This window comes from Asparagus officinalis, chromosome 8, assembly GCF_001876935.1.
Source record: "Asparagus officinalis chromosome 8, Aspof.V1, whole genome shotgun sequence".
NCBI classification, from domain to species: Eukaryota; Viridiplantae; Streptophyta; class Magnoliopsida; order Asparagales; family Asparagaceae; genus Asparagus; species Asparagus officinalis.
This window is the reverse complement of record NC_033801.1, coordinates 128525760-128550380: the sequence shown is the minus strand read 5'-3', so window position 1 is coordinate 128550380 and position 24621 is coordinate 128525760. Positions and strand designations below refer to the sequence as shown.

The 24621-nt window shown below is 38.8% G+C and overlaps 1 pseudogene; it reads left to right on the top strand.

The window, feature by feature from the left end:
• LOC109821922 overlaps positions 3717-24621 on the top strand; it is a 26798-nt pseudogene continuing 5893 nt past the window's right edge.

Genomic DNA, 24621 nt, shown 5'->3' with positions numbered 1-24621 from the left:
GGACTCCGATTTTTTTAAAAGAAAATTGGTCTAATTACACTTAAATACTCCATAGTTTCACTCCTTTGCACTTATACACACCCTCAGCTGTTTTTTTTTCAAATTTGCATTTTAACACCTTTAGTTATGTGACCTGAGATTTTCCTCCCGAAATTCTCATGTAAGGCTCAATTCTAATTTTATAATATTTTTAACTTTTAATATCTGATAAAGTTTAAATTTTATCAATATTCTATTTTGAAATATAATCATGCCAGGTTTGAGATAGAATTTATAATAGCTTTAATAGTAAATTTAACAAAATTTAAGGGTTAAAAAGTTCTAAGCATGAGAATCTTCAAGGAGAAATAGTAGTGTTTTCATAGCTAAGGATATTGAAGTAATATATTTTTCTTCCGGAAACAAATGAGGGTATATAAGTGCAAAATATAAAAACCTGTAGGGTATTTATGTCAAATTATAATAAATAAGAAATATGGAAATAAAGTAATAAATAAAAATGCATAAAGACGACCGTGAATAATGGGATTATGGCTTAATTTTTGGACAGCTAATAACAGCTTATGTCAAATATTGTCTGAAATAAAAGTGAGATTAGCTGGACAAGGACATGATACTCGAGTGTTATAATCTGTAATGATATTGAAATAAATTACTCTTTCACTCCACTTGTTAATTCTCAAAGAGACTTTAAAAGATTGGCAAAATAAGTTGTTAATAAAAAATTCGCGAGTTCAAATTAAATGTTTCAATAATTTGTCAAGAAATTAGTCCCCTGTAATTATGACATGCTTATAATTTTATATTTGTTAGAAATTCTAACTTGATCAAAACTTTAAACTTATATAGAAAAAACATGTTGTAGTGCTATTGGAATATCGTTTCAGAGAGTTGTTAGCGACAAATGCAGATTATTATTTTTTTGTGATTCTTTTAGGCTTAATTGCACTTAAAGACCCTATAAAATTTTCCTAATTTACACTTATATACCTTCACTTGTTTTTGATAGTACTCATATATTCTAAAGTTTTAAAGTTGTACTTGTATACCCTCATTTTTTCCTAACAATTATGTGCTCTCAAGTTTGTAAAATTTGCCCTTAAATGCTCTAAAGTTTTTATAATTGACAGGTAAATGCCCTTAGTATGCAAGCGTGAGAGTATTTAAGTGCACGTTTTATAAAATTTTAAAAAATTAAGCATCATTTTTAAAAACCTTAAAATATTTAAGCGCGTGTTTTAAACGTTTGGCAAAGGGTTAAGCAAGAGGGTTAAAAAGAAGGACTAAATTATTAACCCGTTAAATAAGTTTTATTTTAGCCATTGTGATCAGTTTTAGTGTTTGGGAAATTATTAACCCGTTAAATAAGTTTTATTTTAGCCATTGTGATCAGTTTTAGTGTTTGGGAATAACAATGATTTTGACTTAGCCATTGTGATCAGTTTTAGTGTTTGGGAATAACAATGATTTTGACTATTTTCTTTATAATTAGAATGGTTGACTCTTAATCCTTCTAAATAGGAGTATTAGTAAACCCCTCATTTTGAGGAGTTAACTCATTTTAATCCCACTAGAGAGGTTAGCTTAACCCTTCTATATTTTTTATGTTTGGTAAATTACGGAGGGTTAACTCGCTTTAACCATTGTATAGATTTTTTTTTTTGTTTGGCGAGTTAAGGAGGAGTATATAAGTGCCGACGAGGGCATACAAATGTTGTTTTGCCAAAAATAAATGAGAGTATATAAACGCTGAGTAGGGAAATCCATAGGGTATCTAAGTGCCATTAAGGCTATTTTTTGAAATGTTTTCTCCCTGATTTGCATAAAACATAAGTTAGCCCAAATCGGTTTAAAGTTCAATGTGAGAGGTACAAATAGAAGGGTTTGCGTGCGCATTGGTTTACACGGACTGTGTATAAATTGGGCCTAAGTCGTGGTCCATGACAACGCACGTCCTGTCATTACACAACTATGTTTGTCCTCGAATCTACCAACTTTTGTTTATCAACTTTTATTCATACATGCTCTTCAAAAAAATTAAAAAAAATAAAAAACTCATCATTTCTCAAAAGTTTTGGACGTTCACCCATGGAGGGTGATCTGGACAGTTAAAGAAACTTCTAATATGACTTTCACAGTTTAATCATTATTTTTTATTTTTTATTTTTTTTAGAAATTAACTTCAGAAAATATTAAAAAATAAAAATTAATGATTAAACAGATAATAAATAAATAAAATAAAATAAAAAATCCTGGCTAGTCACTACATTTGAATAAATAAAAGGCTAAATAGCACTTTATGCATCCTATTGTTTTAGCTGTTTTTCACTTATATTTAATAGCAAAAAAAAATCCAAACTTTTTAAAAGTTACACTTATGTACCATCTCCTTTTTTTATGACACTTAAATACCCTAAAGTTTTAAAAAACATGCACATAAATACCCTCAATTATGCAACCTTGAGAGTATTTAACCGCAAGTTTTGAAAAAATTAGGGTATTTAATTGCCAAATTTAAAAAGTTTAGGGTATTTAAGAGCTAATTAAAAAAAGTTAAGGGTATTTAAGTTCTAATTTTTGAAAACTTTAGGGTATATAAGTGCTATAGAAACCAAGTCATGGTATGCAAGTTTATAAAGCTTCAGGGTCTTTTTTTTATAGCAAATACAAGCAAGAATATATAGGTAAAAAGTAGATGAAACAATAGTATTGAGGACTAAAGCCCAAATAAGGACAAAATTTTAAAAACACCCATTTTCAAATTTAACTAGCAAAACCGACCTTCTAAAAATTAAAACAGCAAACTCGATCCTTTTGGTTGATTTTGCAGCCGGGGGCTAAAAGAAACCATGGTCTCCACCATCTCCGCCATCCAAACTCTGGTCTCCACCATCTCCTCCTTCTCCCACTGCGACGCCTCTTCCGGTGGTGACCTCCGCCTCTCCTCGGCCATCTCCGACTGCCTCGACCTCTCCTCCTCCGAGCTCTCCCCCTGCCTCGACCCCGACCACAGCTCCAACGACAGCCTATCCAACCTCAAGTCATGACTCTCCACCTCCCTCGGCAACCGGGACACGTGACGTGAGTCCCTCTCTGGCATCTCCTCCCTCCTCGCCTCCCTTGTCGGCTCCGGCCTCGACTCCGTCTCCTCCCTCCTCGCACAAACCCTCACCTAAAGCCCCGACGGATCGAATAAAAGAAATCTCGTTTCTTCCGACGGGTTCCCGAAATGGGTCAGAGCAGAGGACCGGAGATTGCTGCATGTAACATTTTTAAGGAAGTGGTCGGTGCCCACCTTGGTCGACGAGAACATGGAGCTCATCCAGAACTGGCAGGAGACGAAGGACGCGAGGCTGAAGCCGGCGAAAAACCGAGCGAGGAGGTAGGAGGCGGTGGAGGAGACGAGGACGGTGGAGTAGACGGTAGGGGCCGACGAGGTCACAGGCGATGCCCATGAAGAGGCGCACGAAGGTGGGGAAATAGGACGGGTTTACAATTAAATGGACGGGACTAGCAGTCCCGTCCATTTTCTTTTTTTTCCACCGCTGCGCAAAATCGACCAAAAGGATCGATTTTGCTGTTTTTATTTTTAGAAGGTCGGTGTTGCTAGTTAAATTTGAAAAAGGGGTGTTTTTAAAAATTTGTCCCCCAAATAAAATGGATATAGGAAAATTTTCACTTACATAAATATATAAACTATACGCCGTCTCATTTCTCTTGCCCCTTTCCCGCCTCCTTTCCTCAAAACATCGAAAGCAAAAAGCCCTAGAAATTCGAAATCACCGACCCCATCCCCCGATGCCGTCGCTACGAAATCTCGAGATCGAGCTCCCAACGATCGACGCTAATTTCCAGCGATTTTGCGCTTCTCACGGCATTTTATAAGGCCCGATCTCGATCTCGATCTCGATCTTTTCAATTTATCGAATTTTATGTTATTGATCTTTTAATTGGACTTCAGAGTTTCGTTTTTGTAATTTGATCGATGAAAATTGAAATTGTGGAAACAATTTTACTTTGATGGATGAAATTTAGGGCTGAGTTGCCACTGCTCGAAGATGTTTGGGTTTGATTAGTTAAAAATTCTATGTTTAAAAACATTAGATTAATGCAAAAGGTAGTCCTTTAATCAAAGCATCGATATCATATATTTTCTATCTTTTTTAATGTAAATATGATGAAAAACCTTCAGTATTTTACAATGTACAAGACAAGCACAGTCCTGTTGAACGTTAGCTTCTCAAAATATGACCTTGTGCAGTGGAAGATTTTCTTATGCATGACTTCTCCAAGCTGGTTTCATTAGCTGAAGCTGAGGCACATGCAAAGGAGCTGAAAGAGGTTATGCTGTCATGAAACCCTTTCATTTTTAATGCATAAATGAACCGTCGAATTTAGTTTTGCTGTTCCCCCTATTAGTCTTTCTCAAAATCTGAAATCATCAGATGCCCTTCAAAGTTTTTCTTCTTTCCAATCTTTCAAATGTCTTCAGTCATTAATGTTGCGCGCCTTTGCGGAAGCGTGCTCGCACACCGAACGAGTCCGTAAGCACGGGAGAAGATTAACAAACCCAACTCGGGTACAATCCAATAAATATGACAAGCCAATCACAAACACAGATATTTTTCGTGGTTCGGCAATTTGCCTATGTCCACGGGAGCGGCACAAATAATTTCTTATTAATCACAAGAAATTACAAATAAAAGAAAAGATCTCAAGCTTGAGATCTCGCAAAACAATAATAGTGTTTTTAACTTAAAACACTATTTAATCTCTCTCTTCAATAACCAAAGAAACCCCCTTTAAATACACTAACCCCTTCTCCACAATAAATGAGAATGAGAGAATTGGGGTTTTCACAAATCGCAGAAAGGAAACCGCAAACCGCCGCCGCTGCTTCTTTTCCTTCTGCTCCGCTCAATTCGCGCTCGAGAACGAGGGTTTCCCTTTTATAGGGAAACCCTAGGACGAGCCTCTCCTCCAGCTGGCGTCCACTATTGCAGGCGACCTCCGATCCAGCTGGCGTCCACTCGACGTCAAATCAGGCGAGCCTCGCAATCACCTCGAGCCCCGCGCACACGACATGCGACTCCCTCGCCTACAGACGAATTCGACCTCGCCTGCACCTGCTCGCCTACAGGTGAGTTCGATCTCACCTCCACGCCTTCGCCTGTAGGCGAGTTTGACCTCGCCTTCGCCTGTAGGCGAGTTTGACCTCGCCTGCGCCTGCTCGCCCGCCAGGTGCGTTCTTCAATTCTCTACCTCGTCCATCATTTGATAAACATCAAAATTTAGACGAACACCAGAAGAACATCACGAGCGCCAAACCAGACCCAAAACAGCTGCACCATTATATTATGGCTGCATACGTATCCTCTGACTAAAATCAAGCTAATTGTAGTTTTGTCAAATGGCCGCCAACGGCCTCAACAATTATGAATGTGCAACAAGTTTTGATAATGATCAAACTTGTTGCTCGGAACCATCTTTGTGAGCATATCTGCTGGATTATCCTTCGTGTGGATTTTTACTATCTCCATATCTCCATCTTCAAGAACATCCTAAACGAAGTGATAACGAACGTCAATGTGCTTCGTCCTCGCATGAAGAACCTGATTCTTCTCCAAATAGATAGCACTCATGCTATCACAATGAATAGTGACAGGCCGCTGCGATATACCAAATTCCTTCAAAAGTCCTCGAAGCCAAATAGCCTCATTCATAGCCACTGTAATTGCCATATACTCTGTTTCCGTCGTTGACAAAACCACCTTAGACTGTAAGGTGCATCTCCAACACACCGGCGTACGGATCAAAGTGAACACATATCCCGTCGTAGACCGACGTTTATCCAAATTTCCGGTATAATCCGAATCAACATAGCCAATACACAATTACCCACCTTTAATGTCTCGCTCATAAAGCAAACTAACATTGAGCGTACCTCGAATGTACCTCAAAATCCATCTCACGACGTCCCAATGATCCACTTCTGGATCATGCATGTATCTCGAGATTATGCTCACCGCCTGTGACAAATCCGGTCTCATACATACCATCGCGTACATCAAGCTTCCAACTATGCTCACATATGGAGTCTTTGACATCAACTCTTTATCTTCAACTGTCTTTGACTCTTTGGTGAAAGATCAGCTGAAAGCTTCAAATAGGCTCCTAAAGGTATACTAACATGCTTTGTTTCCATGCTAACGTTAAACCGCTGTAGAACCTTCTTCAGATAAGCTACCTGAGTCAAACAAATTCTACCATTTGCTTTGTCTCTGCCGATCTTCATTCCCAAAATACGCTTTGCCTCACCCAAATACCTCATCTCAAACTCCTTTGAAAGCTGTGCTTTCAACTCATTTATAACGGATCTAGAAATAGAAGTAACTAACATGTCATCGACATAAAGTAACAAATAAATGTACGCACCTCCTTTCAACTTGTGATAGTACACACAAGGATCAAACTGGCTCTGAATGTATGATTGACCGATCATGAAACTATCGAATCGCTTATATCACCATCGAGGAGATTGCTTCAAACTGTATAGCGATTTCTTTAACCTGCAAACGAACTTTTCCTCCCTTGCAGCTCGAAAACCCAATGGCTGAGTCATATAAATTTTTTCAACAAAATCGTCATGAAGAAATACAGCTTTTACGTCCAACTGATCTAACTCCAAACCATACTATGCCATCAAAGCTAGTAAAATCCGAATCGAAGAGTGCTTCACCACAGGAGAGAAAACCTCATTATAGTCAATACCTTCCTCCTGTGCATAGCCCTTCGCAACCAACCTAACTTTGAACCTCACTGGAGTGCCTTCAATGCCCTCCTTCTTCGTGTATACCCACTTACAACCAATCGTCTTCCGCCCCTTTGGAAGCTGAACAAGCTCTCATGTATCGTTCTTATGAAGAGACTCTATCTCCTCCTACATAGCTACCTGCCACGAATCAGCCTCCGAACTCTGCTCGACCTTTCTGAATGTAGTAGGCACCAATTCATCGATACTCCATCGGAAGTGCATACGTAACTACTGTATTGGTGTACTGTGCTGGCGTCCGTATGTCTCTCCTATGTCTTCGAAACGCAATCGAATCCCGAACTTGAGTCGTCGGTCCCTGATCCTGCACATATGCACCCGTATCCTCCTCGTCGTCGTCGTGCCCGCCTGGCGTCACCTCAGTCGGCACTCTAATGGATACTGTACCATCTGGACAATGTGAAGCTGCATCGATCTCCACCACCTGTAATATCTCCTCCGTCGGGTCGCTCTTCACTTGATGAGAGCTGAGAAGCTTCAAGATAGAAGCCTCATCGAGCGTGACGTCCCTACTCAGCACAATCTTCCTATCAACTGGATCCCATAGCTTGTATCCCTTGACATCACGTTTGAATCCTATAAATATGGCCTTCCTAGCTCGAGGTTCCAATTTATCTGTTCTCACATGATAAAATACAGGGCACCCAAATACCTTGAGCTGGTCGTAGTCGTGTACTACCTTTCCCGACCATATCTTCATAGAGGTCTTCCCCTTAATCGTAGATGAAGGCAGCCTGTTAATAAGGTGGCTCGCATATGATAATGTCACAGCCCAAAAGATCTTCTCCAAACCACTCTATGACAATAAGCATCGGACATTCTCTAGTAAAGACCGATTTAGCCTCTCTGTCATCCTATTCTGCTACGGTGTATGACTCACTGTGAAGTGTCTCTCTATGCCTCGTCTCGACATAACTGCTGAAAGGGGTCAGAAGTATACTCACCACCGTTGTCGGATCGTAACGTCTTCCTCGTCTCGACATAACTGCTGAAAGGGGTCAGAAGTATACTCACCACCGTTGTCGGATCGTAACGTCTTGATCTTTCTCCCAGTCAAGTATACTCACCACCGTTGTCGGATCGTAACGTCTTGATCTTTCTCCCAGTCTGCAGTTCTAATCTCTTCTTTCACTCTACAAACAAATCTAGGACTTCATTCTTATGTTTCATGGTGTACACCCAACAACGCTTAGAATAGTCATCTACAAAAATGATGAACCAATATCGATCACCAAGTGATACAGTCTTGGTGGGACCCCAAACGTCTGTATGCACATAGTCCAAGATGTCCCTCGTCCTATGGATGGCAATCCCGAACTTTACCTTCGTCTTCTTGCCAAGAACACAATGCTCACAGAACTCAATCTTTTCACTCTTGGCTCCCTTCAATAGCCCCTGCTTGCACAAAACCTACAGTAACTTTTCTCCTGTGTGCCCTAATCTATAGTACCAAAGTCTGCTCATGTCCACCTCTGAAATAACTGAAACTACCTGGCCAACCTCGGTGCTCCCTTTCAGATAATATAAGTTCCGACGACGGACTCCCTTCATCACCACCAAAGATCTCTTAATAACCTTTGCTACAACATCCTTAAAGGTCATCTTGAATCCCTTCGCCTCCAAAGCTCTAACTAAGATAAGATTCTTCTTCAGCTGAGGAACGAATCTTACCTCATTCAATTCACAGACTACTCTATCGTTCATCCGAATCCGCACGGTACCTATCCCACAAATATCACAGAATTGATCATTCCCCATGACTACAACATCCCCATCGAGTCTCTCAAATGATGCAAACCAATCTCGCCTAGGGGTCACATGATAGGTAGCGTCAGAATCTAACATCCAATCTGGTGCATCCAAATGATTCACCTCCAGAGTAATCAAGAGAGAAAAGCTCGAGTCATCAGAATCATTGCCGCTAGCAACATTCACCTCATTGGTCTTCTGACCCTTCTTTTTGCCATTCTCCTTCTCCTTAAGCTTCGGACAGTCTTTCTTCCAATGTCCCTGTTCTTTGCAGAACGCACACTGGTTCTTAGCTAATTGGTGATGACCTCTAGACTTTGACCTTCTTCTATTGTCACCTCTCGAATATGGGTTTCTATCTCTCGTCGACAAGGCCTCTCCTGAAGTACTAGCGCGGGAAGTCTCATTGTCCTTCTTTCTCAAATCATAATTCGTTAAAGCGTTAGTAACTTCACTATAGCTGATAGAAGATCTCCCATTCAACAGAGTGAGCACGAAGGTATCATACTCCTCATCCGGTAATGAACCCAACAAAATAATCGTCTTGTACTCATCCGATATCTTCTCATCAACATTCGTCAAGTCCGACAATAACTTAGTGTAGTTGTTCACATGAGCCGCTAGTGAGGTGCCTCGGGACATCTCAAATATAAACAATATTCGTAGCAAGTGCAAACGGTTCTTAACACTCTTCGTCAGATACGTATTATTGAGAATCTCCCACATCTTCATTATAGACGTTACCCTAATCACATCATACTTCAGCTCCTGTTCCAAACATGACCTGATCACCCCACAAGCGTTCCTATTCATCTTTTCCCATACCGACTCTTCATATTTAGGTGATCTCTCTTGGACCATGATGGTCTCCTCTAAATTCTGTGCATTGAGCGCGTCCTATACGTCGCTCATCCACAAACCATTTGCCGTCATATTTTACTACATTAATTTTAGTGTTTTGAAAACCAACTTGAACTGTACCCGACATAATCTTGCTGCTTTCTTCAACTACTTCTCTCATACTCACAAACTCCAAATTGCAAAAAAAGATCCAAACTTTTATAGAATTAAAGAGATACCCAACTGAACCCTAAATCAGATTCCAAATTGATCTCCTAACCACACAAGGAAAGCAAGATCACCACGATACTTCTCAACGCTATCTCCACCGAAGCCTAGAACTCCAAGAACCAAGCTTCCAAATTGAATCTTCCTCCACCCAATGCCAAAACCCTAGATCTCAATTCTGGATCTCTGATATCAATTGTTGCGCGCCTTTGCGAAAGCGTGCTCGCACACCGAACGAGTCCGTAAGCACGGGAGAAGATTAACAAACCCAACTCGGGTACAATCCAACACATATGACAAGCCAATCATAAACACATATATTTTTACGTGGTTCGGTAATTTGCCTACATCCACGAGAGCGGTACAAATAATTTCTTATTATTCCACACTGGTGCATCCAAATGATTCACCTCCAGAGTAATCAAGAGAGAAAAGCTCGAGTCATCAGAATCATTGCCGCTAGCAACATTCACCTCATTGGTCTTCTGACCCTTCTTTTTGCCATTCTCCTTCTCCTTAAGCTTCGGACAGTCTTTCTTCCAATGTCCCTGTTCTTTGCAGAACGCACACTGGTTCTTAGCTAATTGGTGATGACCTCTAGACTTTGACCTTCTTCTATTGTCACCTCTCGAATATGGGTTTCTATCTCTCGTCGACAAGGCCTCTCCTGAAGTACTAGCGCGGGAAGTCTCATTGTCCTTCTTTCTCAAATCATAATTCGTTAAAGCGTTAGTAACTTCACTATAGCTGATAGAAGATCTCCCATTCAACAGAGTGAGCACGAAGGTATCATACTCCTCATCCGGTAATGAACCCAACAAAATAATCGTCTTGTACTCATCCGATATCTTCTCATCAACATTCGTCAAGTCCGACAATAACTTAGTGTAGTTGTTCACATGAGCCGCTAGTGAGGTGCCTCGGGACATCTCAAATATAAACAATATTCGTAGCAAGTGCAAACGGTTCTTAACACTCTTCGTCAGATACGTATTATTGAGAATCTCCCACATCTTCATTATAGACGTTACCCTAATCACATCATACTTCAGCTCCTGTTCCAAACATGACCTGATCACCCCACAAGCGTTCCTATTCATCTTTTCCCATACCGACTCTTCATATTTAGGTGATCTCTCTTGGACCATGATGGTCTCCTCTAAATTCTGTGCATTGAGCGCGTCCTATACGTCGCTCATCCACAAACCATTTGCCGTCATATTTTACTACATTAATTTTAGTGTTTTGAAAACCAACTTGAACTGTACCCGACATAATCTTGCTGCTTTCTTCAACTACTTCTCTCATACTCACAAACTCCAAATTGCAAAAAAAGATCCAAACTTTTATAGAATTAAAGAGATACCCAACTGAACCCTAAATCAGATTCCAAATTGATCTCCTAACCACACAAGGAAAGCAAGATCACCACGATACTTCTCAACGCTATCTCCACCGAAGCCTAGAACTCCAAGAACCAAGCTTCCAAATTGAATCTTCCTCCACCCAATGCCAAAACCCTAGATCTCAATTCTGGATCTCTGATATCAATTGTTGCGCGCCTTTGCGAAAGCGTGCTCGCACACCGAACGAGTCCGTAAGCACGGGAGAAGATTAACAAACCCAGCTCGGGTACAATCCAACAAATATGACAAACCAATCACAAACATATGATTTACGTGTTCGGCAATTTACCTACGTCCACGGGAGCGGCACAAATAATTTCTTATTAATCACAAGAAATTACAAATAAGAGAGAAGATCTCAAGCTTGAGATCTCTCAAAACAATAATAGTGTTTTTAACTTAAAACACTGTTCAATCTCTCTCTTTAATAACCAAAGAAACCCCCTTTAAATACACCAACCCCTTCTCCACAATAAATGAGAATAGGACAATTGGGGTTTTCACAAATCGCAGAAAGGAAACCGCAAACCGCCGTCGCTTCTTCTTTTCCTTCTGCTCCGCTCAACTCGCGCTCGAGAATGAGGGTTTCCCTTTTATAGGGAAACCCTAGGGCGAGCCTCTCCTCCAGCTGGCGTCCACTATTGCAGGTGACCTCAGATCCAGCTGGCGTCCACTCGACGCCGAATCAGGCGAGCCTCGCGATCACCTCGAGCCCCGCGCACACGACAGGCGACTCCCTCGCCTACAGGCGAATTCGACCTCGCCTGCACCTGCTCAAGTTCAATCTCGCCTCCACACCTTCGCCTGCAGGCGAGTTTGACCTCGCCTGCGCCTGCTCCCCTGCCAGGTGCGTTCTTCAATTAATGTTAATTGGGAAGCTCTGTAACTAATTAATCTGGTGTCGTGATTCGTTCTTATAATTATTATATATAGACACCTTTTATCTGGTTTGTCTCGTGGAAATTAGTAGCTGCAATACTTTTTATCATGTCTAAAACGACTGAAACTCACGGGATATAATCATAGTTCTTAGCTATATATGTAAACAACCCTTTTAAATCGTAATCTTTAAGCTGAAACGAACTTGAACCTTGTCCAACAAGTTATGAAAATGGATGTGAAGTGTAGGATTTATAACCAAGTAGTATATGATGAGTTTTTTAAATTAAACATGCATTGTATAATTGAGTACAGGTCTGAACAAATATATTCATATACCTAAGGAGTGTCCAAGAAGTGTTGGGTACAGGTACGAGTACGACATGTGTTGGGTTTGGATACGGCTCCATATTAGAAGCACACAGGTAACATAGCTGCCACCTGTTTCTTTGGATCTTCCAAGATACTTAAGGCTTCGTTTGGATACCATGGTGTTTTTCTCATTGTGTTTTTGTAAAAAAACACCACGATGTTTTGTTTTTCTCTTAAAATGTTTTCAAAACACCATGTTAAGTATTCTTGGTTGACACTCGTTTGACCCATTATAACACTAGTATTAAACATATTATTAATATATTATATATTAATTATAATAATATATATTATAAATAAAATGTTATAATATTTAGTTTACATTATTATAGTATTATAAGTATTAATTGTAATGTAATATAATATTGTATAATGTATTATCATATTATATTGTACTTTAATGAACTATATTATATTTAATGTTATTACTAGTATGTTATTAATAAATTAATATATTATAAATATTTTAATATTATATAATACAATATATTTTTAATATATTAGAGTTTATTAATAGTACTTTAATAATATATTAGTATTTATGATATAAATAAATATTATATTATTAATATATTTACATTAACATTTGTTAACAATAAATTATTTTATTATTAAAATTTATTTTACTTTATAATAAATTATATTATTTATTTCATGATATAATAATATTTTATATATTATATTATATTTACTGTACAATATGTTATTATAATAATATTATTATATTGTTATGTTATTATTAAATATGTTACTATTATATGATATTTTATAATTATTAATTTATTACAATTTATTTATTAAAAAAGTTAATAATATTATAGCGATTATACTATTGTATAGTATATTATTATATTATTATTATATTATTATTTATTGTCAATAACATTTTTATTATTTTTATTAGTTTATTTATATTTTATTATTATTTATTTACTATATAATACATTATTAACATATTAAATATTGGTATTTAATATGTTACTATATTATTATATAAGATATTTTATTTGTTATCATTTTATATTATTTAACAAATATTACAAATATATTAAATTAACTATAAAATATAGTATATTATAATAAGCATGTTGATAATAACTCTATAATAATTACATTTAATATATTATGTTAGATATTATATTAACACATTCTCAAACCCAAAACACCAATCTTAAAACACTTAAAAGGTGTTTTGAAATAAGTGTTTTGTTTTTTATTTGAGAATGATTTAGCTCAAAAAACATCATGGTTTCCAAACGCATTGTGTTTTATTTTTTGGCAAAAACACCATAGAAACAAGCAAAACACAATGGTATCCAAACGGAGCCTTAAGCTATTTAAGTGGTTCATACTTTTTATATGAAGTATGCTGAACTAAATTTCAAATGTGAAAATAGGGAATCTGTCAAATCCTCTCTATCATATACGGTCAGCACCAGCCATGGCTGAATGGAGTGTAGTTGCTGCAGGATGCTATGCAGAATAAGCATTTTCTTTCCACTGGATGTGAAGGGTACTTTGAAACTAAAGCACTTGTCCTTAGCAGAAAGAGTAAATCACCTGACTTTCAGTTTAGACGTTTTTTTATAAAAGCTTGGTGACAATGTCTGTCTTTCTGAATGACCAGGATCGATATGCTTCTCGAGGGAGGATTTTGTGAGGGTCAGTTAACAGAAATAGTTGGGCCATCATCTTCTGAAAAAACACAAGTGAGAAACTCTTCATTCTTGAGCTCTTGTGCATTAATTATTTGTGAAGCCAACTTCTCACTCAACGAACTTTCAGTCATCAGCACGGATCGATGGATGTCGTAAGCCAATAGACAGCTAGATGTGTCAAATGTTCTCTAATGAGTCATCTACTTTGATCATCTATCATGCTGGTCAGGGGTGCTCTCATGATAGCTCTTTATGTTTATACATGTCATAACTGTTATACAAAAAGTTTAAGTTGTTGGTTGTAGCTATCGGTATGTATCAGTTAACTGACATTTAACTCCTTGTCTGGGTGTCTCTATGTCTCAACCATGTGGCAATATTTCCAGCATAAGCATAACTCAAATATGACTACAGGAGAAGGTGGAATATAAGGGGTGGTTTGGAGTCATATGTGGTGAACTCTCCACTTTGTAGTAGCAGCTATATGCACGAGTAAGAAAATCCAAAGGATTTATTTCTGTACATAGGCACTTTAAATGATCCAGATGATTGAGCATGCATTTTCTTTCTGAGTTGCAATTGTTATTTGCATCAGTATGATATGAGTGAAAATCCATGGCATTTGTTGAGAGGGGGATGGAGGAAAGAAGTTGCTTATGTTTTAGCCAATATTATCTCGACCTTACTTTGATACTAAGAATCCTTGAGTTTTCGTTTGCATAATTCAATGTTGATCTGTCACAGGTTTGTTTACGTGTTGCTTCACATGTTGTGGGCAACCATTTGGTTGTTGTATTCTTGGATACATGCAATTCCTTTTCCGCGTGGCACATTGCGTGCATCATAGATCAGTTTTCAGGTCCCTCAGTTAAAGAGGTTAAATTTCCACTTCATTGTACATTGCTTCTGTTCTTGGTTCTTTCTTTTCTCCTATTGCATGACCCTCTAAGATTGACAACTTACTTATATCCTGGTGTGAAATTGTGTATATTTTCTGTCATTTTGGTTTTCAGGTCGGAAAGACGGCTTAAGAGGGTAATGACTAATATTATATGCCAGCCAGTTTATGACCTATTTGAGCTCCTGGGTGTACTTCGCCAACTAGAATTCTCATTAAAGGTTTAAGTTCTTAGTTGTAGAATGACGAATAATCTAACTAACATCAATAACTGTTTCTGATTTCTTATTTTTGTGCTTCTGATAAATGCTTTAGGTAAAAAATGAAAACCCAAGGACATCCCTGTTGATTGCGGATTCAATCTCATCTCTCATAACCCTTATTCTTGGAGGCAAAGATTCTCAAGGTATGGTCTTATGTTATTCTATATGACAATTCCTTCCTCGTTTATATGACAGGGTATATGTTTGATAATTTACATGAATATCTCCAGAATAGTTAGTCTTTCAATATGGGTACAGCCTTTCCACATTGATATGACAGGGTTTATATTTGATAGTTTACATGTGTCTCCAGAATAGTTAATCTTTGAAAATGAAAGTTACTTTTATTCTTTTAAAAGAAATAACATTGTCCAAACTTTTTACCTTCCAAATATGTCATTTGTCGTGCAAAACTTTAGCTTATGTTCTTGCTAAATTGTCCGAGTTTATCATAATAGTCCTGCTATTTGTAAAGCATAAACCTAGTGACTTCATTTATTAGTAAATTATAGTTGGGGGAAGGGCTTGGAATTTTTCATATTTTAGCCAATAGAAGTGGTTAGTAATAAATTTCCTTTTATTTATTACATGTGTCTATCAATAAGCATCATTATATTACCAATTTAACCATGTCATAATGTCAATAATTTGGGATTTCTATACCATTGAAGTTACGGTTACACACGATCATAACTTCTTCAGATGCATTTACCTTCTTCCATTTTCTTATCTGTTTGATTTCAACACAAAATAATGCACTGTGATATCCCTTTCCTAGATAAATCATCTGTAGCTGCAAGCCTGAAAATTGAAAGCCCAACTTATTTAGACCACTTTAGAATACTTGCAAATGCTTTGCTATTCTTCCATTTTTAAATCCAACTTATTTATCCATTTTAGAATACTTGCAAATGCTTTTTCATGTGTTTTATTTGCTTATTTACCCCAAGTATTCAGAACAACTTTTAGCTAAATTTCCAGTTCCCCATGAGTACTTCTAAGTATAGGACTTCTTGTTAGTGGCAAAAAAATGTAAATCCAATATTATTGTTTTGGTATTTGATTTAACATTTTATGTGATGTAGAATTGTGGAGGTAACCAATCTTAGTTTTTCATGTGCTTCTGGCATAAGAGCTTTTTGTGGCCTGTATTTGACACTTAATTATGATCTTTTCACCAAATGTGAAACATAAAGTGTAGTAAGCGATTTAGTAACTGATGGAATTGCACGACGATCTTTGATGTTGTCTGTTAAGAAAAATTAGCAGAAGAGCGCAATCTTGCTGCATTGGTAAGTGCATTTACATATCCTTGCCTGAACTTTAAAACAGAAGAATTGTTTTGTTTCCTTTTGGTAAAGAGTAGTGAATGAAAATTTACGTCAAACATACACATGAACACACACTAACATACACATGAACGCACACTTATGTATTCTTCTCCTTCAGGGTGTTCACCTCTTGTTTTTCACTAGTGATCTTAATCAGAATGAAGTGACTGTAACTTTTATGTTCCCTCTGTACATTTTGTCTGCTAGAACACCTATTGATTTCTGATGTAAATCCCAAGACAAGCAAGCATCAGTCTTACTCAAACTTGCAACTTCTTGGATGAGTTCTTTTTCTTATTTAACATCTTAACCTGAAGCTTGCCATTATACCTACTGTGCCTGCCTGGTCCATGGAAATCTAAAAATGGCCTTAAATGGGTATCTCAATATGACTGACATGATTACACGTGCTACTGTGGAAAACATATGAACAGGCAATTGATCTTTTTGTCATGAGAACTGTTGGGACAAACCCGGGACCTAATAGAGCAGGGTCGCAGCAATAGTAAAGCAAAAGTAGAGATAAAATGATAGACACACAGATTTACATGGTTCGGCACTTGATTGCCTACGTCCACGGGCAAGGATAGAAGAATCTACTATGAGGAGAAAACTCTGGAGTTACAAACTCTCTCTTTACAAGGAGAAACTCTCTCTATTTTTTCTCTCTCACTCTTCTTATATAAGAAGTTGTTTCTGCGATGAGTTTTTCCTTAAGGATTTGAAGCCTATTTATAGTTTTTGGAAAAATACTATGCACAATAAAATATTAATATTTTACTGTGCATTTCTAAAATCTTCAAACTTCACGGCTGCTTTCGGTGTGATAATTTGAGGTGGGTCCCACTCCTTTTGTTTTCTTTTATAATTGTCAACAATTGTGATCTTAGTGGATTCACATGGGCGGTTGATTGCTGACAATGACTATACTGATAGGCATTAGTGATATATGCATGAAGACATTAGTGACAACATGTGTGGATTGCTTACGTCTCCATCAGACCACAAGAGGATCTACACCAAATGAATTTGTCAGTATTGACTGCTTTTGTCAAAAAATCTGCTAGGTTGTCTTTGGTGTGAATTTTTTGCATATCCACTGTTCCTTCTTCCACTTTCTCACGAACGAAGTGATACTAAACTCGAATGTGTTTGGTCTTTGAATGAAAGGCTGGATTTCTTGCCAAATGCAAAACACTCTGACTGCCACAAAATAGAGAAATCTTCTTTTGTTCATAGCCGAGTTTCTCCAGCACCATCTTCAACCACATCGCTTCTTTACTGGCTTGTGTAGCTGCTACATACTCTGCTTCTGTTGTTGAAGTAGCCACAACTGACTGCAGTTTTGAAACCCAGCTTACAGCTCCGCCAGCAAGTATAAACACATAGCCTATGGTGGATTTGCTATTATCACGATCACCTGCATAATCAGAATCAACATATCCACTGACAAAAAAATCAGATCCCCCATAACATAATACAACATTTGAGGTTCCTTGAATGTATCTTAGAACCCTCTTTACAGCATTCCAATGCTCTTTACCAGGATTCGCCATGTATCGACTAACCACTCCCACTGCTTGTGCAATGTCTGGTCTTGTACAAATCATCGCGAACATTAAGCTTCCCACTGCTGATGCATACGGCACTCGAGACATCTCCATCCTCTCTTCTTCACTGCTAGGACTCATACTGGAGAATAACTTGAAATTAACAGGAAGTGGGGTAGAAATTGACTTACAATCTTGCATGTGAAAGCGTCGCAAGATTTTCTTTAAATAGTTCTTCTGAGAAAGGCAAATATTCCTATTAATTATGTCTCGGTAAATTTGCATCCCTAGAATCTTGTTTGCAGATCCTAAATCCTTCATTTCAAATTCCCTAGCTAACTGAGCCTTTAATTCTTTGATACGATCTTTGTTGGGGCCTGCAACCAACATGTCGTCAACATACAACAATAAGATAACAAAGTTATTTTCACCAAACCTCTTGAAATATGCACAAGGGTCTGAATTAAGTCTGTTGTATCCAAGGCTCATGATGAATGAATCAAATCTCTTATACCAACACCTCGGCGCCTGCTTTAGACCGTACAGAGATTTGTTCAATCTGCAAACCAAGTTCTCTTTTCCTTTTTCTTCAAAACCTTCTGGTTGGAGCATGTAAATTTCTTCTTCAAGATCTCCATGAAGAAATGCTGTTTTCACATCTAGCTGCTCTAGATGTAAGTCAAATATAGCGCTCATAGCCAGGACTATTCGGACTGTTGTTAGTCGCACTACAGGAGAAAATATTTCATTAAAATCAATACCTTCTTTCTGAGCATATCCTTTTACCACCAATCTAGCACGATATCGATCCACTTGATCATCGCCATTTCGCTTGATCTTGTAGACCCATTTGTTTCCAATGGTCTTTCTTCCTTGTGGCAGTGACACAAGTTCCCAAGTCTTGTTTTTATGGAGAGCTTCAATTTCTTCCTGCATTGCTGCTATCCACAAAGATGCATCTGTGTCATTTATAGCTTCATGAAAAGTTGATGGCTCCCCATCTTCTGTTAGAAGACAGTATGCAATATTACTCTCCGTAATATACTCCGAGTGCCAAGTCGGTGGTATTCTCTCACGAGTTGACCTTCGAACTTCTGGAGCCTCGGACTCGACCGGTTCTTGTACATCATGCTCCGGTGTTGCTTCAGAAGAATTCAGATTATCTTCTACCTGAACAGCTACAGTCTCTGAGTCCTTCCTCGAACTGCTTTCTTTCTCTTCACTTTGTAGTTGGTTCTCTACAAAGATAACATCTCTGCTGATGATAACCTTACGGGTAGTGGGATCCCACAGGCGATACCCCTTTACTCCATCAGCATATCCCAAGAATATGCATTTTCTGAATTTTGAATCCAGCTTTGTAATTTCTTAGGCATTGTACATTACGTACACTGGACATCCAAATATATGGAGGTTGGAATAATCAGCTGGTTTGCCAGTCCACATCTCCATCGGCGTCTTCAATTGTATTGCAGTTGATGGAGATCGATTTATCACATAACAGGCGGTTTTTACTGCTTCCGTCCAAAAGACTTTTTCCAGATTTGCAGTAGGCAACATAGCTCTTGTTCTTTCCAACAAAGTTCTGTTCATCCGCTCCGCCACTTCATTTTGTTGAGGAGAATAAGCCGTACTGAATTGTCTTTTGATGCCTTCTTGCTTGCAGAATGCTAGGAATTCACCGTCTGTGTATTCTCCTCTATTATCTGTTCTCAAGCACTTGATCTTCTTCTCAGATTCAAGCTCGACCCGCGCTTTGTAGGCTTTAAAGACTGAGAACACATCCGCCTTCTTCTTGATAGGATACACCCAACATCTCCTAGAGTAGTCATCAATAAAGGACACAAAATATACACAAAGTACTTTGCTCCTCCTAAGGATGTAACTGGTGCTTGCCATACATCAGAATGAACCAGTTCCAGAATAGCTTTGCTTCTAGAACTCGATGTGTTGAACTTCAGTCGATGCTGTTTGCTTGTAACACAATGCTCGCAGAATGTTGAACTTCAGTCGATGCTGTTTGCTTGTAACACAATGCTCGCAGAATGGAAGAGCTACCGAATTAAGACCAGGAAGCAGCTTCTTATCGGAGAGAACCTTCAAGCCTCGTTCTGACATGTGGCCTAGCTTGCGATGCCACATCATGATTTGTTCTTCTCCACGGCTGGTTGATGCCACACATGAATCAGCTTCCTGCAGAGTCTCTCCCTTGAGCATGTACAGATTTGCAGCTATCTTTTCTCCTTTTATCACCACAAACGCCCCTCTAACAATCTTCATGAGTCCATTTTCTATATGAGTCTTGCACCCGAGCTCATCTAATTACCCCAAAGACAATAGATTCTTCTTCAAGCCCTTCACATGTCGCACATCTTGAATGGTGCGTATTATACCATCAAACATTTTGATTTTGATAGTACCAATACCACAAATCTCCAAGGCATGATCATTCCCCATGAATACAGATCCTCCTGAGATAGGTTCATATTTGTGAAACCAATCTCTCCGAGAGGTCATGTGCCAAGAGGCTGCTGAATCTAGAAGCCAGACATCAGCAAACTTCTTTCTGCCTTCATCAACAGTGGTTGCTCCACTGAATAGAATTTCACCATCCTCTGACGTGCTGACAACGCATCCTTGAGATGTTGATGGCTCTGAAGACTTTTTATCTCCACTCTTCTTGTTGTGCCAACACTCCGATTTGACGTGCCCTCTTTTGCCACATTTGTAGCATTTGATATTCTTCTTACTTCGTGATTTCGATCTACCATGGGCATGACTCCCACTGGAGCCACGTTCTGTTGATCTTCCTCTCGTCACCGACAAGGCCTCCGCTTACTGCGAACTTGTATGCCTGTCTTCCTTGTTCTTGCGCCGATTTTCTTCCTCCAGAACAGCGGCTGCAACATCGTCGAAGACTAGATTGTCCGTGAGGACGTTGTTCGTCAGGTTGATGATGAGTTGATCATACGAGTCAGGTAGACTCTGAAGTAGAAGTTCTGCACGTTCATTCGCACCAACTGTATATCCCAACGTTGTGAGTTGGGAGAACAGTGTGTTTAGGGTGTTGATGTGGTCGGTCATCGATGTAGATTCCGCCATCCTCAGAGTGTAAAGTCTTCTTTTTAAGAAGATTTTATTGTGCATGGATTTCGCCTCATATAGCTTTGTTAGAGTATCCCAGATCTCATTTGCTGTCTTCTTCTCCTCTATGCTTGACAGCACCCCGTCTGCTAATGCCAGATGAAGATTTGTAATAGCATTTTCGTCCATCTCGTTTTACTTCTTATCATCTGTGATGTCGTCCGGCCTTGCACCAATGGCCGCCAGGCAATTATCTTTTTTCAAGATAGCATTTATCTTCAACTTCCACAGTGAGAAATTACTCCCGTCGAATTTCTCGATCTTGAACTTCGCCGTCATTGCTTCTACCACGAACAGTAACTTCTTACTATTTCACGTAAATAGTACTGTATTTATGAACAGTAACCGTATCCGTGAATAGTATCGTACTTATGAATAGTACCGTATTTGTGAACAGTACCGTACTCGTGAATAGTACCCATCACCTCCAAAGGGTAAATGATAACCTAACTTATTTTCTGATGTGGAGGATCCACCTTTGGTGGTAGCCACAGAGCATACGATAAGTAGATATATACAAGTACCCTAAGTTGGCTCTGATACCACTTGTCGGGACAAACCCGGGGCCTAATAGAGCAGGGTCGCAGCAATAGTAAAGCAAAAGTAAAGATAAAATGATAGACACACAGATTTACGTGGTTCGGCACTTGATTGCCTACGTCCACGGGCAAGGATAGAAGAATCTACTATGAGAAGAAAACTCTGGAGTTACAAACTCTCTCTCTTTATAAGGAGAAACTCTCTCTATTTTTTCTCTCTCACTCTTCTTATATAAGAAGTTGTTTATGGGATGAGTTTTTCCTTAAGGATTTGGAGCCTATTTATAGTTTTTGGAAAAATACTATGCACAATAAAATATTAATATTTTACTGTGCATTTCTAAAATCTTCAAACTTCACGGTTGCTTTCGGTGTGATAATTTGAGGTGGGTCCCACTCCTTTTGTTTTCTTTTATAATTGTCAACAATTGTGGCTTTCGGTGTGATAATTTGAGGTGGGTCCCACTCCTTTTGTTTTCTTTTATAATTGTCAACAATTGTGATCTTAGTGGATTCACATTTGAGGTGGGTCCCACTCCTTTTGTTTTCTTTTATAATTGTCAACAATTGTGATCTTAGTGGATTCACATCGGCGGCTGATTGCTGACAAGAACTTCTAAAGAGAATCTCAAATTACCGGGAGGGCATTGTATTCGATGGTAGCAAGTCATGCTCAATTCAAGCTTGCACCAAGGATGGACATAACCCTTGTGATAACTCCATTGAAGTTATTCAGATTGATGTACACCTATTTAATCTGCAAGGAAAAAGTTGAAACTAACAGTTTTCTGAATAATATTTGTTTGTCATGATAGCAGGTAACCAATCACATGGGGGGTGGAGAGGGAGGAATTTTGAAGCCTGCTTCGGGAGAGAATTGGAAGAGTGTTTCAACGCACTGCTGCTGTTAATATCACAATCAAGGAAGGAACACCTGTAGTATGTCTGTTTTGAAGCAGTCATCTGTGGTAAATCTTTTGCAGTCCTCATCGATAAGTTCTATTAAAAAACAACATGTGCAAAAAATGAGTGCAGCAGAAATGAGAATGTTGCTATGGTCTTATGGGTATACACTAAAAGATAGAATAAGAAATGAGTGTATCCGTAGTAAATTAGAGGTTGCTCCTATTAAGGATAAATTGTGAGAGAATCGACTAAGATGTTTTGGTCATGTACAACGGAGGTCTCTTAGTACACCGGTTAGGAAAATTGATTGTATTATAGTTAATAGGGCTAGAAGATCTAGAGGTAGACCTAAAAGAACTTGGTTGGAAGCAATTAAGAAGGATATGATTATAATTAACTTAACGGAGGAGATGTCTCATAATAGAATGGAATGGACGATCATGATTTATCTAGCCGACCCCAAATATTTGGGATAAAGGCTTTGATGTTGTTGTTTTATCTATAGGTTCCATTATCTAAGAGAGTGGACTCATGTTTGAGGAATTATCTACTATCCTATAATGGACGGTTTTGATTTGTTTTGAGCAAAAAAAGAATAAAAAACTCAAAGGGTATATTATCATTTTTGTTTAAAATGAATTATAAATTTATAATCATCCTAGATATTTATGGATGGTTGTGATTGGAAAAGGGCTTCGTGTAGGCTGTCTAAAAATCACAATAGATAGCTTATCCCCCATCAACCACCGATGATGGAAGTTACAATCTGACGACTTCCAGAAGGCTGTAATCTGAAGACTTTCGCGTAGATTGCTGAAGGTTACAATCTGACGACCTTCACGACAACTGATGGAAGCTCTACTTCGACAGCCTTCACAATCAACATCGGGAATTACAATCTGACGACTCTTATATTCTCAAGGAGCCAAGACGAAGATTACAAGACAATGATCTTTGCAACGCTATGACAAAAGAGATTACTTTGTGATAATCTCTTCAAGACAAGACGCGGAGGTCCTCCCCGTGTTTCAACATCAAAACGCCAAGGTCGAACCCGCGTTACAACATCAAAACGCCAGGGTCAAACCCGCGTCACAACATCAAAAAACGCCAGAGTCGAACCCCGCGTCACAACATCAAAAAACGCCAGGGTCGAAACCCGCGTTACAATATCAAAACGCCAAGGTCGAACCCGCGTTACAACATCAAAACGCCAGGGTCGAACCTCGCGTTACAACAAGCGAAACGTGAGCGACCCTCGCGTTCGTAGGGGTCCAGCCAACACCGACCCCTGCGTTTCTAAGCTACAACAAACCAAAACGCGAGCGACCCTCGCGTTCATCAATGTTCAGCCAACACCCAACTTCGCGTCTCAATTCTAAGAGGCGAAGTTGGGTTCTGAACGCCAGATTGGGCGTTTTGACTTGTTCAAACACAAGCAGAACGGCCTCAAAACCGTTATCCCACGTTCTGAGGGATTTTCGCCCACTTAGGAGCGGATTTAGAGGACAGTTACACCCCCTTAATCCCCCTATAAAAGCGAGTAAACTCAACTGAGTTAAGGGTTCGGTTCGATTTTTATTGGCGGGGGTTTTTGGCTGGATTTTTCGGATCTGAGAATTGGCAACAAGAGGGAGATCGACGTTCATCCTCAGCTAAGATCGACCACCAGAGCTTTCTTCTAGCCTTGGCTTATTAACCGATTTTCGGTTCAAATCAACTCTTTTACAGAGTTCTTCTAAACTCGTTCAGAGTTCTCAAACTTGCCACGCAAGTTCTCCACAACGTCAAATCGTGAGGAGAAGATATCGTTCCAGTGAAGCAAAACAGCGGATCGTCAACGGAGAGCAATTTCGACGCGAGCAATCGAAGGAGGCATTCCATCGCCACCGTGAAGAACCCAGTTTTAAACAAAGAGGAAGAACCGATTTCGTTCTCCTCTCTTTTGTAATCAAGTTGTAATCGAGATCAAAGGAATCAAAGTCAAATTTTCTTTATTCTCTTCTTTGCAATTTTCCCACAAACA